Genomic DNA, 11721 nt, shown 5'->3' on the forward strand with positions numbered 1-11721 from the left:
TCTTTTTTTAAGCTAGGATTTCTTTACTGCTCAAAATTATTTTCATTAATTTTCTCAACTAAGTCTTTTACTGGCTAAACTTTGCTCTAGAACAAAATAGACACTTTCTGAAGATACTGGTGATCAAATGACACAGTCTGGATTTTTGCTTCTGTTGTAGTTTATTCAAGCAAAATCTTCCAGGAAAAATCTTACCTGATTGTTACTTACAAAAGGAAAACAAAAGTTCAACAGATACTACAGCAACAATTGCTGCTTTTTCACTGTGTCGTTCATGCACAGAAGTGTGAACACGTGCTCATGTTTTATGGAAAGCATTGGGGTCCTCTCCTATGTACAATGCTCCTTTTGAGGGGGAACGGTATTTATTTTATTTTCTAAAATTATGTGGTAGTAACATCAGAACACAGTAACATAATGTAGATCTTATCTGAAAGTGCGTGGGAGTGTGTATTGGCTCAGGCTTTGGCCTGTCTTCAAAACACAGGACCATCTTGTGTTGTGGTGTGGGTGCTCAGGCAGTAGCTCATCTTCTCAGCATATAGACCACTGAAACCAAAATTGTGTAAAACATGGGCTGGTTGTTTTAAAATCCACAGCCTGGATTTTTCCTTCCAAGGCTTTTAAAATCTGACTGGAATCTGATTCAAGTAAATTGGGCCAGACAGGGCTTCTGCTGAGCTGCAAGGAGAGGGGAGCAGTGTTGAGCAGCTTAGATTTCCCAGCACGGACACTGGGACACCTTAGTGATTTGACACTTATATTCTGAGTTGAAAACTTTAAAACTGTTTCACAGATACAGGCTGTGATTTAATTTCTTATGCTGTGATTTTAGCCATGCAAAATATTTCCTGGAATATTGTGAGGTAGCTCAGATTCATATGTGCTAATGCCCCCAAGAAGGTCTTTCAAGCTCTCAGTGAGGACAAGATTGATCCTTCTGTCAATGACTCTGTGCTCTTGCCATCCTCACGATGGCTTCCATCTATCTCCGTGTGATCCTGCTGGATGCAGGCACCTACTCCAGCAGCCTGGGACGGTGGCCAGCCACATACTGGTGGTAATGCACACCTAGTGTCCTGCCTTTCATCACCTTAAATTTCTACTGCATCCCCGTAGAATGGCTGTCTGGGTGGAGAGGAGGCAAAGTTGCCTTGCAGAAAAGTTCTGCATCACAAACCAGCACCATGGTGTGGTCCAAGCTCTGGGCACATGAGGTACTTGAAGCCTGACCTTAAAGAGTTCTCAGCACAAGGTGCTGGTCCCTTGAACCTACTTTGTTTGGGAGGGGGCCAGATTTATCAGTCATCTTTGCTGTCTGTCCTGTGAATCAGAAGGAAGTGCTTGCAGACTGTTGAAGAAAGTTGCATTGCTTCAGAGCACAAGTGACACATGTATTGCTCGTGGGGAAACAAATGGTCGGTTAACGAATCACGTATGCCAGATCCAATGGCACCTCTGAGACAAGGTGCCTCTTTAAAATAAATCTTTCTGGAATAAGCTGGAGAAAAAAAAATAAATCCATCTGCCACTTGCATTAAACACAAGAATCCAAATAAAAATGTGTGTCATCCAGCATTCCTCCAAGGTTTGGTTACAAAACAGCAAAAGTTATCTGGCATCAAAATGTCACGGTATGTTGGGAAGTAAGAAATTAGTGTGGCACTAATTGAGTCCTAACATCTCTACAGCTTGAAGGAGAGGATGGGCTTGTGGACATCAGCTATTTTAAGGTTTTTGACCTTTTCTAGGTCGCACATACTCAGTTCTGTACAATGTGATGTCTGGAACAAGCATATCAGTTCTTTCCAGCACCATTCATTCCCACTATTTATTGTGGGATATTTCATTGTGTTATATATACGCTTGTCTTGGAACAATCTATTTCAATCAATTTAGGAGGTTTGACAGAGAGAAACTGCACATGCTCTGTGATCAATCATGAGCAATTTTGAGCAAGCAGACAGAGATTCCAGAAAATGCAGAGTGAAGGATCCTGCGACGGGTTTGGTCTTTCACCAAAATACAGCCTCCTGGCAATTGCAGTGTTATACCTGATGAGAATCCAATGAGCTGTGATGTTGCAGATTTAATGTTTAACTTGAGGCTACACCTAAAATATATTCATCAGACAAACAGCATCCAAGGTATTGGATCCTCACCCTCTCGAGCTCTCTCTTTGCAATCCTTGGAAGGAGAAATTCAACTCTCCCTTGCAGATGCCAATATTTATTTATTGAGTTTGCTTGTTTTGAGTGGAGTCAAGCCAAACATAGAGATCCCAGTCAAGTGCGATGTCCCTTTCTTATGGACATTGGTGTCTGCAGTAAGGGGCTATAGAAACTGAACTTTTACAATTAATGTGAGAGATGAAAGAGGCACAGAGAGATTTTCTTAGCAGCTATGGGAAGGCTGTGGCTGGTTCAACAAGGTTTTATGTGCAGTGGTATCTAAAATTTGCATCCTTCTCTCCTGACACAATTTAATTTTTCTCTTGTATAAGAGCATTCAAGACTGAAAGTTACAGATTTTACAGAAAGGAGCCAGAAGGAAAAATCTGATTTCTTGTACAACACGGTCAACATATTGCATCTGATTGCTCACAAGTAAAAAACACAGCACTGTCCCAGCTACTAAGAAGAAAATTAACTCCATCTCAGCCAAAATCAGAAAAAGGTATAGGTTTTAGTAATGTTGCAGCATTTATTTAATATCTTGATTAAATTCTCAAAGCAATATTGAATTCATCCTTTCTGGAAGTAGGAGGATTGATTTTATTTTCATGAACTGGCTCTTAGATGTATAAAGTGTGAAGAAAGTTACAGTTCTCAGAGCTCTCTGAGAGTAAATAGCCTCCAATAATTGGTTTCCATGTCCTTCAAGACTGATGTATTGTTAAGGTGCCAGCTGGGAACAGTTGTGAAATTTTCATCTTGGGTCAGTGTCACTGAACTGAGGCCCATGATATCACCCTATTCAAAACAGACTTTGTTTCACCAACTCATCTCCAGCCTGTTTCCCTGTGTCAGTACCAGGAGCAGAGCTTGTGCAGCAAGGCAGAAAGATCACTGGCACTACAGGTGAAATGTATGTTTCATCCCCATAAATCATAGTATCACAGTCTTCAGAGTACTCTGAAGGAGCGGACAATATGAACTGAGACAGCATTACAGACAGCTTCCAAAGAAGGCATTCAAGAAGATGGCTTAAAAAAAAAATAGAGAGATGTATTATTAGTGTACAAAATGATATGTTGATGTTTATTTGAGATGTTACAATGTTTTCATAGAAATACCAAAGATTATTATGTACTGATGCCTGGAAACAGTGCAATATCTCCAGAAGTACCCGTCACTGGAAGTTTATGTAATCAGCAGCTGGTGACAGTGGTTGCAGTTCTCTGGAATATTTTTCATCTTACAGCAGTCCAGGGCATTGTTGCTGCTCTTCAGCACCATCTATTGATACTGTTTCTAATTATTTTAATTAGAAACAGCAATCATGTAATTCAGTAAATGCATGACCAAGGGGTTGATTTCAAATGGGGTAAATGTAGCAGAAAAAGGCTGCACAAGAGTATGGCTGCTTGCTTGCAAGTAGTCCAGAAAAAAAATTATTTTCCTTTAATCCATTACTATTATTATTTAATTAACCAGATAACTCATCCATATACAGATCATTGTAACAAAGTAGGGAATGTTTTAAATTTTAGCCTCAAACTATTGGGTCACCTTTCCTAGTCAAAACCATGGCAAAATTCAAACTGACTGAGAAATCTTGCTCAGAGTAAAAAAGATGCCACCAATCTCAAACAAGCCAACGCTTCATGGTCTGATAATAATATATGTATATGCATAATATCTGTGCCCTTGAAAAATCAATGAGTATTTAAAAACCTGCACAGGTGCAGGATACAATGTGTGTTCTTGCTTTGCTGTGTTGTTTGCGGCAAAATTCCTCCAAGTCAGTTGCAAAGAGACTGTGATGCTCCCTGAAGCTCAAAAACCTGTGAAATTTGTCTCCCTCTGCCATCAGTGTAAGTGCCTGTTGGACTTCCTTGGAGAAATTGCTTTCATTTAATGAAGTTTATACATTGCATGTGTTTAAAAAAAAGAAAACCTACTGGGTAATCCTATCTCTTGCAACATCTGTAAATAGATTTGCTTCTTGAGAGCAAGAGTGATTTGTAACTCACAACAAAGCTCAAGTAGCATGACTAAATTAAGAGGAGCGTTCAGGCAGCTGGAACACAATTACAGCATCAATGCACTTGCTGTGTTAATGTGATATTAAGGTTATGAATGTAGTGAAACTGGAGCCAGCATGCACAAAGATGTGCTTCCTTCCTTCCTGTGGTGTTTGTCTGCTCGAGCTGACATGGAAATATCTGTGTTAGCTGAACAGGACCCGAGGACTACCTGCAGGTTTCGTGCGCGCAGATGGGAGATGCCAGCTCAGCTCATGGGCAGCAACACACACTGTGCTCTGTCAGAGAGATTTTGCTCTTATCCTGCTTGTTTTCCTCAGTCTGAGGGAGGCAGGAAGTGAGTTGCTGTTGAGAGCTGTTGCTCTCTTTGCACAGGAACACCAGGAGACAGGAGAGGGGGCTGAGCACCTCTCACCTTTGCCTAACTCTTCCAGGAGCTGCTGCGGGGCTTCCCCTAGGGCAGCAGGAAGGACCTGCAGGAATGCAGCCCTTGGCTGGGATGCACTGCAGCTGCAGTGGCTTTCTCAGGGTCTTGGTTTCCAGTGGAGCATCATTTGCCAAAGGTGAGTGTACCCTGGTCTCTGCAAAGAGCATTTACGGCAGCAATAGAGCTGCCATGGGCCCTCTGCAGCATCAGTCTGTGCTCACAAGGACAGAGTGAAGGTGTTGGGTACCAAACCATTTTAACTGCAATGAAACCTGGGTCCAGCCTCACTTTCTGGAGCCCACTTTGGGTTACACAGGTGATGACTTCCTGGAAGGGATTTGCAGCAGGGTATGAGGAACATGTGGCAGGATCTGGAGTTACCTCAGCCCTCCACTCTGGTGAGGAACTTAACCAGGCACCAAGTGCAGGGTTGCCACATAAATCTGGGATACTTGAACTCTGGATGCAAAACACCGCATGAGACACGTTCTGCAGAGCCAGGTCACTGACACAACTTTATGGATGTGTTTGCACCAGTAAATAGAAGAGGCTGTTTTCTGGCTCCTAAGCCAAAACTGCAGGCTCAGCCTTAGCTGAGGTCTTGCTTCTGCAAAGAGGAAAGCATCCCCATCTTCATGGCAGCTGATATGAAGAAAGTCCTGAGAAACACCATGAAAACACCACGTGTAACCTAATCTTTGCATTTGTTTTCCCTCTTCCTTTTTTGCTTTATATTAATGTATTTCTTAGCATTTCTTGCCATGAAAACATTTCTCAGCAGAAAGGAGAAACCCGTGGGAACAAAAGAAATCCTCTGTCAGGCTGGCTGCCTCACAAACAGACTTGCAGTAACAGCAGGTTTTTCTGAGAGACTGTAGATCATCATGGACCTCGCCTGGTGCTCACACTCTGGTCTCTTGGAGTGGTGTGGAGCTGTAAGCTGTGCTTACAGCTGCCTCTCCTGCCGTGGTACTCAGCCCTGGGCTCAGGGGAAATCTTTGAGATGATGTTTATCATTTTGGGGGTTCCTTAGTTGCAGAGTCTGAAAAAGCATGAAGGGTGAGTAATGGTCAACCAGCAGAATGGTCTAATCTCATGGAATTGAGGTTGCATCTCACAGACCCTGGCAGGCAGTAGTTCTGTCTGAGTCCCCCAGGAGAGTGCTGGGGGCTGCAGAGGACTGTGGGAGCCCAGACCAGTGCAGCCTTATCCATGTTCACCTGGAGCAGCCCTTGGCTGGGATTGGTCTCAGAGGACGCTGACTTGGATGATCAGAGCAGCAAGATCCAGGGGTCAGCAAGGAAATGAAGATGTTCGAGACCCATTGATGGGCTCTGCATGCAGGTGGTGTGACACAGCTTGTGTCCCTGCACCTACACTTCCCTCCTTAAAGGTTGGGACTTCATGGATCTGCCTTCCAGGATGAGCTGCTGCTCTTTGCTGCTCTGTGCTTGTCTTCCCTGACTTTGCCTGGGGAATTTCAGCCAACACAGGCCACAGTTTGCCAGCCCTTATTTTCTTTTCCATATTTCACCCAGTGAAGACTCTGGCAGAAGTTAGCTGCACCTTTGGGTATCACAAGCAAAATCAGTAGGGAAGGATCCAGTAATTCCTCCACTTCCTCATATGCACCATGATCCTGTTGTGACACCTTTTCAGGAGACTGAGCAAGGATAAATATGCGAGGCCCACCTCACTCCAGATTCTTTTTATAATGTCCTTTGCTACCCTCTGCTGTGTGATTTCTGCAACAAATCACTTGGATGTCAGGAATCTGCACATATTTCACCCAGGAACAACCAGTGATAAGTGTTAGTGCAGATTCATTAGTGCTGGTGTGATGACAATCTCTCAAATGTCAAGTCTGCGCACATGCCTGGGCTCTGTTTCTTTCAGTAAGGTCTATTTTTGTTAAAGGACAGCACAGAGTGCACGTTCTTCATCTTTTAATGCTGCTTTACAACGTCAGTATTTTCTACTGTGATGGGCTGCAGTGTTTGGGATGAGGGAGAAATGAGTGACCCAGAGGAGTGAGTGAGATGCTTCAGAGGCTCCAGTGAGCTACTATGCTGCTGATAAAACTTGTAATGTTGCACACACACATCTGGGTTTTCTGTAGGTCTTTCCAAAACTCCTTGTAAGTTTGAGGTGTCTGCTTTCTTTTGTCTACAATTCCTTCATAGATTTTTCATTCATTTTTGAATAGCTGCTGGGAAAAAAGGTACTGCATTGAAGGAAAGGAATGATTTATCCAAGCATGAAAGGCATTTCAAAAGATGAATGTCCCAACCCTGGCTGTTAACCTTAAGACTCCAACATGAGGATTATGGTCTACTGAGAGCTAGTAACTTTTTTTGTAAAGAAAAGGACCTTTCACCTCAGTATTGAATGAGGAGAACTGAAGAACTGCTCCCCTTTCTTTCTGCAGTAGAATAAAACTGTCTTTTACCAGCATTATCAGGCTGCTGGCAGAACTTGGAGTCAGGTTCATAACAAACTGAATTCAGACTGTTTTAAAGAAGACCTGCATTTTTCTTTTTAATTTGCTTGTAATGCTCAGAAGTTTTCCACAGAGACTGCCTCAATTTGCCCCAGGTCATTTAACCACAATTCAGTTAACAGAAGTGATGGAATAATTTCATTTAAATGATCAAATATTCAATTTTGATTATAATTTGGAGAAGCTGCATGTTGAGTTACTCATTACTGGATTGACCTTTAGCCTCACAGAAGAACTGAGGATTGTGCCCCATGTCCTCCAGACAACACTGACAGATTTGTGTCCATGAGGTACTGGCCATGTATTGAAAACATGACAGGCCTGAAAGTCAGTGCAGGACAAATGCTGACCTGTGACCAAATCCACACTCTTCCCTTAAAGCAGGGAAGAGAGAGCAGATGACAACTGCCAATTTAACTTCTCACAGTAAGGAGTTGTCATAGGGATGCTTTTGTTGGATGAATTTTGGTCACATTCCTAGTTTAATTGACTAAAGCTGGTTAAAAAGAACCTGGATGTATTGGTCTTCCCTTTCTGCCATCAGCTACAGCAAGGTCGGTTTTGCCACACAATGGACAAGTCCCTAGCAGTGTCTGCTGGCAGCAGTGTCTGGCTGGGGGCATGAGGTCCTGAATGGCCCTGTGGGCCCAGGAGGGAGGGTCATGGGCATGGTGCCCACCCTGGGTCTCCCTGCCTTCCCCCTCTGCTGCTGAAGGCTGCAAAGGCAAGTGGACACTGAGGTGTGATGGGGCAATTCTGAGTGACTCAATCAAGAGCTCTGACAGCCAGCCTTGGGGATACGCCCTGCAGAGGCACAGCTGAGGTGTGCCAGCATCGCAGCATGGACACAGTGCTGTGGAGCACCTGACCGTCCTGTTGCTGAGGTGTCAGCCTGCCTCTTCCAGGGATGCAAAGCTGGCTGGAGACCCTTTTCGCTATGAAGGACACACCCACTCTCCTGTGCTCCGATGCCTCCGGTGCCTGCAATGAGGGCCCTGCTGCCAGCAAAGCCTTGCAACTGCGTTTGCAGCCACGTTTACGGGTTTCTAGTTCTGCCCAGCCCCAGCAGCCTTTGATCCAGCACAGCATCAAGATGCAGTGGAGTTGTGTCCTTCTGGGACTACTTCCCATCCAATTAAGCTTCTGTGTGCTGTGATCTCTCTCTCAGTAGTAAGCTGATCCTCTGGCAGGGTATTAGATTGGAAATTAATTAGTGGGAGCAAAATGTTGTGAATATATACACTGTTAAGTTTTTATTCTAAAAACCTAGTTAATAATTTTGCTTCTTCAAGCAAAGAAAAATAGTGTGAATTCCAGCTCTTTGATCAGGCAGTGACATTTTGATGCTAAATTGCCAAGATAAGAATCCAGACGAATAGTGTTATACAAAAGCAATTTGAATGCCTTTTGGTAGTTTTTAAAGTGCCCTTTCTAGAAGATGGACCAGACACTCAGAAAAATGTCTGTGCCCCAACATGATACCAAAAAATATTGGTGCTATTTGAGGTGGGACGGAAGTTGTGCATTATCCCTGGTAACTGGATTGAACTGCAAAGTACTCAAGACTTAAATTATTTTCCTTAGGCTCTGTTGTGAGTGGAGGCTTTTGGGAATCTCAGCGATGCAGATCAGGCTGCAGGAGAACACCCTCTCTGATGCCAGTGCTCCTTGCTCTGCTATTCCTGTCCAGTCAAAGCAGAACATGATTTTTTTCCAAAGTTGAGCAACACTTAATTTTTTTCTTCTTAATATTTTCATTCATATTCCTCAAAAATATACAGGAACTTTATCTGCTTGGTACAGATCTTCACCGGTGACACTCAATATTCTCATTTTGTTTTGAATTGGCCTAATTGATTAGAGATCATGTTGCAATGACAGGCTGCAGGCAGGCTGCAGGAGTCAACAGAGGCAGCCCCTTCTGAAACATAGAGCATCTTCCTAGGAGCAAATTATGAGTTTGACCATTTACATTGGTATTTACATGAACAACCCATTTAACATAAACATCAGAGCAGATGGGGTCCAGCATTCCCATGTGTTTCAGCCATGAGCAGCATGGGAATCCCAGCTCAGCAGATAGCAGCACTAACAGGAGCTCCCTGTGTTCTGTAGGACAGGTCAGCAGTGCTCATCTGCAGGTTTACTACACTAACAGGAGGTGATTTAATGCTGGCATTTTGAAATTGGTTGTTTTACTGTCGTAGCACAAAGGCAAGGATGTGGGGTTAGGGTGAGGTGGGATGCTTTTCCCATCTGGGACTCTACTTACAAGCTAGCAGATTTTTTTTTATTATTATGAGCTTAGTTTTCCCTCTTTCCTTTCATGTAAACCTTTCTATTTTGACATGAAATCACTAATGCAATCTACTGGGACATTTACTGTGGGCTGTCATCATCAGCAGAGTGCACAGAAATATTAGCAGTAGATCAGCTTAGAGTTGTTTGGGTCAGAGGGCATGTGGCTCAACAAAAATTGCTCATGGGATCATTCTTAGCAGAGTGAGCTTAGACAGGGATTTTTTATAAATCTAGCACCAGAGCTGTGACATTTGTGCCCTCTGCTTGATGGAGGTTGAGACTGGAATATTCCAGGCTTCTCTATGCAACCCTTCATCAGCTAATTAGAAACGTCAAACCTTTCTGAACAGAAAAATTTTTGGAAAACCTTTGTCACACTTCTCCAAGTTAAAAAATACAGTTCACGGTAGCCTCCAAAAACTGGGATAGTACTTATCTGTTAGATACCATCTGCTTTGATATCCTTAAGCTCTTTCTAAATGGAGGGGAACTGCAAGGAAAAGTGATGTACTGCAGTCTCGCACCTGATTTCTTAGCACTAGAGTGTCTTGAATAACCACTTTTGGTGTTAGTTAGTTTGGAAATAATGTCAATTATTGCTTCAGACAATTTCTGTCTAGCCCAGCATATTTCTGATGGTGGCCTTATGTAGTGAAACTTCTGTATTTTGAAAGTGGCTGACATTAGCTGGTCAAACACCAAATAGGTTTGCAGTGACTTTACTGAGCTCTGTTTTGATCTTTAGATTCTCCTTAGAGTTCTGTCTTGCAGACAGCACACTTCAGTTTTATGTGCCTGTCTGGAGAAAGACTTTCAACTGCAAAGGTGTTTTAATATTTTCAAAGCTATTTTTCATCACAGATAAAGATCTATACTTGCCTACAGTCAACACCTTTGAAACACCATAAGCAAAACAGAAGCCATCAACAAGCTGCATTAATAGTTTAGAAAGGTATTTAATTATTTATGATGAAGCTTCAGCATATTCTTTTTATAAAACTTCATGTAAAGTAGTTGGCTTCAGATGCACTTCTCTCTGCTCACTACTGGGAACAGTTTATAGGGCTTTTATTTATCAGAGAACATCAGCAACATTTAGTTAACTTGGAAGAAGTGTATTTAAGGCATTTTGCTTGCAGGGATGTTGTTTGCTGTTTGGGTAGGCAGGAGTCAGCCCAGGCTTCTTTGGTTTCTGCCTGCAATACTGGCACAGAGGGGGTGCATGGAGTACAGGTTACTTAGAAAGCATGGAAATAAGGTATTTTGTTACAGGTTCTCAAATAACACAATGAAACTGCCATGGTCTGAGCAACTGTACTGATAGCTGAGACCCCAGGAGCTGAGCCAGGAGACTCAGTCTGTCACAGCTCTGGCTATGAATAGTCATTTGATCTTCCAAACTCAAGTTTTCCAGGTATTATAGCAGCCCCCTTTGTAAATGTTTCTGGAGTTAGAAACACGTTATTGTTCCTCAACAACTTTCAAGGGTTGGGAATTCAAAATGGATTAGGAATAATAATATCTAAATATTATTATCAGAATGTTAATTTCTCTAGCCAGACAAGAATGTAATTTCCTCCCTGATATCCATTAAAGGACCCTTTAATGTGCAACATTGCTTTTATGTTATAGCATCAACATTTTAATTTTCTCTGCCAGAACAGGTGTCTCTGTGTCACTCTCCTCTGCATATTTGGCCTTCTTGGGGAAGCTGGAGATGGCATGAGAGAGTCATGGACACAGAGTTCATGTTTCTGTCCTTGGCTTGTCTCAGGTTTAAATTAAACATGTGCAGCATGAGGTGAGGGCAAATGAGGAATATGGGCTGAAATGGTAAAATAGATTTACAGGAGATAAAAGCAAGTTTCTCAGAAGCACTCCTCAGTCCTCTCACCACCAGCATCTCTCCTGTTATGTTTGGATACTCTTACTCTGCCTTCCCAGGTAATTTTTTTCTCTTTTGTAAAAGGATCTTAACATTTCCTGCATTCATAGCATTGCATTCAAATGTATAATTCCAGAGAGAGTCAATGAACTTTCACAAACCCTTAGATTTACCTAGGCAGAAGATGTTAAAAGCTCACCGATTTCTCAAAAGATCATTGTTAAACATGGAAATTGAATATTGACTTCCTGAGGTCCAAGTTGGTGCCTGCTCCCACAGCTCTGGGGTGTGCTTCACCTTCTGCAGAGTTGTCCAGATGTGTCGCCCCTTGATGGAGCTTGGGTCACTGCATGAAGTGGCTTGTAGTCTGATGTTCTCCCTGTCCTCAGGGAAAACACCAT

At 42.7% G+C, this 11721-nt stretch overlaps 1 protein-coding gene across 2 annotated transcripts in view; it reads left to right on the forward strand.

Moving 5' to 3' along the window:
* ALKBH8 (alkB homolog 8, tRNA methyltransferase) overlaps nt 1-11721 on the forward strand; it is a 262866-nt gene that overhangs the window by 104836 nt on the left and 146309 nt on the right. The gene's annotated exons all lie outside the window — the stretch shown is intronic.

The sequence above is a fragment of the Anomalospiza imberbis genome, chromosome 2 (genome assembly GCF_031753505.1).
Source record: "Anomalospiza imberbis isolate Cuckoo-Finch-1a 21T00152 chromosome 2, ASM3175350v1, whole genome shotgun sequence".
NCBI classification, from domain to species: domain Eukaryota; kingdom Metazoa; phylum Chordata; class Aves; order Passeriformes; family Viduidae; genus Anomalospiza; species Anomalospiza imberbis.